The sequence below is a fragment of the Pagrus major genome, chromosome 21 (genome assembly GCF_040436345.1).
Source record: "Pagrus major chromosome 21, Pma_NU_1.0".
In the NCBI taxonomy this organism is placed as follows: domain Eukaryota; kingdom Metazoa; phylum Chordata; class Actinopteri; order Spariformes; family Sparidae; genus Pagrus; species Pagrus major.
Window position 1 is genome coordinate 2234563 of NC_133235.1, and position 6000 is coordinate 2240562.

At 46.5% G+C, this 6000-nt stretch overlaps 1 pseudogene; it reads left to right on the forward strand.

The window, feature by feature from the left end:
* The first annotated feature begins 3388 nt into the window (after positions 1-3388).
* On the forward strand, positions 3389-6000 carry LOC141016432 (uncharacterized; annotated as a pseudogene).

The following is a 6000-nucleotide window of genomic DNA, read 5'->3' on the forward strand; positions in this document are numbered from 1 at the left end:
GTGTGTGTGTGTGTGTGTGTGTGGGTCACTCACTTTCCCTCAGGTTGTGGCATGTTGACACATATTGGGCAGCAAGATATGCCCTGTCTCCTTCTCCCAGGAGTATTTTTAATTTTGATATGTCGTTCAGCTCTTTGAAGTCTGAGATTACCAAATTAAACTAAATGATCCTCATTTCGTTGAATGTTTCACATTGTAGGAGAAAGTGCATCTCTGTCTCAACCTCACCTGTCGACCACATGTTCTGTTTTCTTTTGGTTGCCATGATTGTTTGTGTCTTCCTGTTTGGATTGTCAGTTTGTGGTCACTGAGCCTGTACTTGGTGAGGATCTGTCTCTGCTTTCTATCTCTGACAGTAGAGAGATATTCTGCTAATTCATAATCTCTTTTTAGGGCTAGATAACATTCTAATCTACTTTGGCTTTTAGTTTCTTCTTTCCAATGTTCCAGGTAGGTTTCTTTACATTGTGTTATAATTTGCTTTACTCTGATTGGTGTTTGGAGAGCAGTGTTGTTGTGAGGCTGGTCAGACTGTGTCTGAGAGGGGGCAGTTAGCCTCAGTACCAACTGAGTAACTGTCTCTCTCTCTCTCTCTGTCTCTCTCTCTCTGCAGGTATGCAGGTGTGCTCTCTTACCTCAGCTTTCTTCCAAATATATAATTTATATATCAATTATAATTTCTCATCCATCCACACCCACTTTATTCATGATCGCTGACTCACAATAAACTTTAGACTGTAGAAGCTTTAATAATGTTTTCTATCTTATATTTTAGCCTTTCTAGGTTCCAGGTTCCAGACTTGTATGTTATTTTCTGTTCACCTCTCTGCTGCTGTGGGCAGCCTGCTGGTATTGTGTGTGTGTGTGTGTGTGTGTGTGTGTGTGTTTAAATGTCAGCAGGAAGGTCATGTTGGTGTTTCTGTTGGAGGCCACAGAGCCAGCCTCGGCTGAAGGAAACAGCAGCGGTTGAGAAAACAGACAGAGCAGCAGGACAAAGAGAGTGAAAGCCAAACTGTTCTCCAGCCTTGATGACTTCAAGATGGAAAGAAAATCTCTGAATCACTGGATACTGAAACAATTCAGCACACCCACATTTGGCACAGGTTCTCATGAGGCTCAGTGGTCAGACCCTGAAGCTTTTCAAAGGGGATTGTTATACTTCAGAGTTCTTGAATTTCCATTGTATTGATCCAAAAAGATAGCTGGACAAGATGTATTTGGTTATTTGGGTTATTTGTGCAAAAAGTCAAGAGCGATTAATAGTTCATGGTCCCTATTCCTCCTGTCTTAATTTCTTCCTTTGTTAATTCCTATCCTCCAGGCTGCTGATGTTAATTGACCCACATTCCTTATCAGGATATTGGCCTTGGAGCCATCTGAATGCAGGCGAGCTCCCCTGTTTCCACACTGTGGGTCTAAAAGCAGAACATTGACTGCAGATCATACACACAGGGACTGGAGGGCCTTGGACACCTCATTTGTGCAAGCGTCACCCATTTCAAAAATGGGTGAATTAATAAAACGTATGAATGAAGTAAAGTATTCGCTCAGTGGGCACCAGCAGAGGGCACACTCAGCCAGCGGTGACTAAAGGTCACATGAAGTCCCATCTCAGAACCCATTAGCTATTATCTGACGATAGCCTGTAAGACTCAACAGCCCATGTTTCAGGGCTTTAAGTGTGGTCAGCGGATATCCGGATAACAGATATCTGGATCAAGACTTGCTTTTCTGTGCACCAGAGATTGTTAACAGTCTGGTTAGCAAATTGAGATGGGAAATCTGCATATGCACATGGGTTCAGAGATTTCACTTGCTCCAACGTGTTCTGCCTCCTTAATATCCACAGAGACTGTTTACCTGACTTACCTCTAAAACGTGAATTCTACTCAGACTACAGTTGGACTTTAAATGGAAATCAGAATGCTTTCGATACCAAAATCTTGTCCTTTGCCTACATATGCAGATATCTGTTTATAGAGATTATGTCAAATCAAACAATTACATGTAAGTTCACTGTGGGAAGGCTAGCTAACTGAAAGTCCTCAGACTCCACATGAATACATGGTTAAAGAGACTGAGCCACAAAGACATTTAGAGGTGTGACCGATCTCCAAACTGACAAGCCTGCCAACTCCCAAGCCTCACATACTGTTGACTCTAAACAGGTCTCAGTGATCAGTGACCTGATGTGTCATTGCTACATGATCAGTGATTGGCACTGTTGGGCAAATTACTTAAAAGCAGTGATAAAGTAAAGCGTTACATTACCTGTTACTGTCATCAATCAGTCCAACGCTGTCTTAAAGATTTCCTTGGATCCGACTATTTCCATAATGCAATCACAACTCTATAAAAGACACTATTGAGTACTGTCTGCAAAGCTGCACAGAGGGAGGGGCTGCTGGTTTCTTTCCACTCTGTATTGCCATTGTAAATGATCCTTTAAACAATGTCTTACTTAACACAGTAACAGAGGATAACTCATCTGTGGTACTTTTTGGCATTGTTAAACAAATCCTTCACACCACATATCACATATTGTGTATTTAATAGAAAACAAGACATTTTGGTTTAAAAAGGAGGCAGCTGACCATCCAGCAGCTAATGTTAGCTTAGCGTTAGTGACTGCACGCAGCACTCCAGACCTCCTGAACTGTAACTCACCTCTAACTCAGAACAAAATAAGGTGACTTTATGAATGTAGGCGTAGCACTCCAGTGAGGAGCACACAACATGTGAATACAACATTTTAGATTTACCAAGAGTCATATTTCTTTTCTTTTGATAAAAGGCTGACACCCCTCCCCCACCTCAAGCCCCTGTGCCAAGCTTGCATATCACATAGCAGTTTGTCTGCTGAGGGCTGAGGGAGAAAACTGAGATCGACCCTCCATCCAGCTTCATGAGACAGTGACAGAGCCAATCCCCACATGTCAAGACAATTCTGTGTTTCTCACTGGGATTAGTAAATGTGATGTTAGTACTGAATTTCAAACTGTAATCTATTACACTACTAAAACTGAAGTACTGTGACATGTGACTGAGAAATGTGGTATTGCCAAACACTGGTGACTGATGAGGCTCTGTTTGAACCAAAGCCCTCACTGTACAAACAGCCATTTGGCGAGCTCATTTACATATTTCCAGCAATCCAGCAGATACATTTTGTTCAGGTGAAGGAAGCTGTAAACTGCTGCTGGTGAGTAAGGAGAAATTGTAGATTCAGTGTTTAGGCATTCTGTGAGGAAAGTTAGTTGAAATATTTAATCTTGTCTAGATATTTTTTGTGTCAATTGTTGTGAAACCATTGAAGTTAAGTAGCTGTGAGTTTCTGCTAAGTCAGGTGTGTTGAATAGGCTTGATTGCAGGGTGGAGCTAAGTCAGCATGAAGTAAATCTAGCACATATGGGCTAGTCACTACAGCGTCAGCTGCAGCGTCAGGACCTCATCTCACCCACGTGGTCCTACCAGGTCCTTACCCTCGACCACCTACCTAGATCTGCATTTGAATTCCACGCTGTCTCTGTCACCCTTCCTTTCAAGCTCAACATTGTGGTGATCTATCGCCCTCCCGGTCCTCTCTGCGACTTCTTTGATGAGATGGATGCCCTCCTAAGCTGCTCCCCTGACGATGGCACACCGCTTGTCGTCTTGGGTGACTTCAACATCCCCCCAGAGAAGCTGTGCTCATCTGAATTCATCAGCTTCTTCTCCACATTTGACCTCACACTCTCCCCCTCTCCACCCACCCATCGGGCCGGGAACCAACTTGACCCTGTCTTCACAAGGTCCTGTAGTACCTCGGCGCACTCTGTTACCCCGCTCACTGTGTCCGACCACCACTTTGTCACTTTCTCTCTCCCCTTGAAGTCCACCTCTTTCCTCGCCCCTGCGCCTTGCACGGTCACCACCCGCCGCAACCTGAAATCCCTCTCTCCTTCCGCTCTCTCCTCAACTGTTCTCTCCTCATTACCATCCACAGAACAATTCTCTCTACTGTCCACCATGGAAGCCTCCTCCACTCTGTTATCCTCCCTCTCCTCCTCTTTAAACGCTCTCTGTCCCCTCACCTCCCAACCAGCACGATCATCCCCCCTCCCTGGCTGTCTGAATCACTGCGAACCAATAGATCGGTGTTACAAGCAGCAGAGAGAAAATGGAAAAAATCACATCATCCTGATGACCTTGCTCACTACCACCACCTCCTGGCCGACTTCTCATCTACTGTTTCAGCAGCCAAATCTGCCTTCTACCGATCAAAGATCAACTCCTCTGCCTCCAACCCCAGGAAACTATTCTCCAGATTCTCTTCAATCCTCAACCCTCCTACCCCTCCCCCTCCATCCTCCCTCACTGCTGATGATTTTGCAACTTACTTTACCAAGAAAGTAAAAGACATCAGCTCCTCATTTACTCCTATGCCCTCCCAGAAAGCACCTCCCCCAACCCTCACCTATGACAGCCTTACCCGCTTCAGCCCTCTCTCCTCTGAAGATGTTCACACACTAGTGACGTCTAACCGTGCCACCACCTGTTCCCTCGACCCAGTTCCCTCCTCTCTTCTCCAAAACATCTCACATGACATCTTGCCTTACCTCACCACTCTGATCAACTCCTCCCTCACTTCAGGCCGTATTCCAGCTCCTTTCAAGACAGCTACAATAAAGCCACGCCTAAAGAAACCCACCCTACACTTGGCTACAGACCTGTATCTCTTCTCGTGCCGTCTACAACCAACTGTCCTCCTACCTTTAGCAAAACGACCTCCTTGACCCTAATCAGTCAGGCTTCAGGACTGCTCACTCCACTGAGACGGCCCTCCTCACAGTGACTGAGTCGCTCCGTGCCGTCAGAGCCTCGCCCCGCTCGTCAGTCCTCATCCTCTGTGTTTGACACAGTCAACCACCAAATCCTCCTCTCCACTTTGGCTGAACTTGGCATCGCTGACTCTGCTCTAACCTGGTTCACATAATACCTGACAAATCGCACCTTTCAGGTCACGTGGAATGGCTCCTTGTCCAAACCCTGCTCCCTGGAAACTGGTGTCCCTCAAGGCTCAGTACTAGGACCGCTTCTGTTTTCACTATACACTAGATCACTAGGCTCTGCAATCACATCACATGGATTATCTTACCACTGTTATGCTGATGACACCCAACTGTTCCTTTCCTTTCCCCCATCCTCCAATACCCATGTTGCCACGTGAATCTCGGAATGTCTGGCAGACATCTCCGCTTGGACAACTGCGCATCATCTCAAGCTCAACCTCAGTAAAACTGAACTCCTCTTCATCTTGGGGAAAGACTCTGCCCTCACATGGACCTGTCAGTCACTGTCGAGGATGTCACGGTATCGCCTTCATTGACTGCGAGGAACCTGGGCGTAATCCTTGACGACTATCTTGCACCCCCAACATCACCGCAGTGGCCCGATCCTGCAGATTTGCCCTCTACAACATCCGCAGGATCCAGTCTTTCCTCACAAAGGACGCAACGCAACTCCTGGTTCAATTGCTGGTCATCTCCCGCCTGGACTACTGCAACTCGCTCTTGGCTGGACTCCCAGCCTCTATGACTTAATCATTGCAATGTATCCAGAATGCTGCAGCGCGCCTTGTTTTTCAATCTACCCAAATTATCCCATGTGACCCCCCTCCTCCATGACCTCCACTGGCTTCCTGTTGCGGCCCGCATCAGATCCAAGACCATGGTGCTGGCCTTCAAGGCCGTCAACGGAACTGCACCCATCTACCTCTAAACACTGGTCAGACCACATGCCCCTGTGCGAGCGCTTCGCTCTACTACATCAGCTGGCTGGCTGGTACCGCTATCGCTAAGAGCAAACAAAACCAGCTCAGCGAAGTCGCGACTCTTCTCTGTTCTGGTGCCTCAGTGGTGGAACGAACTCCCGACCAATGTCAGGACAGCAGAGTCACTCGCCATCTTCCGGAAAAGACTCAAGACTCACTTGTTCAGACTTCACCTCGACCCCGCATAG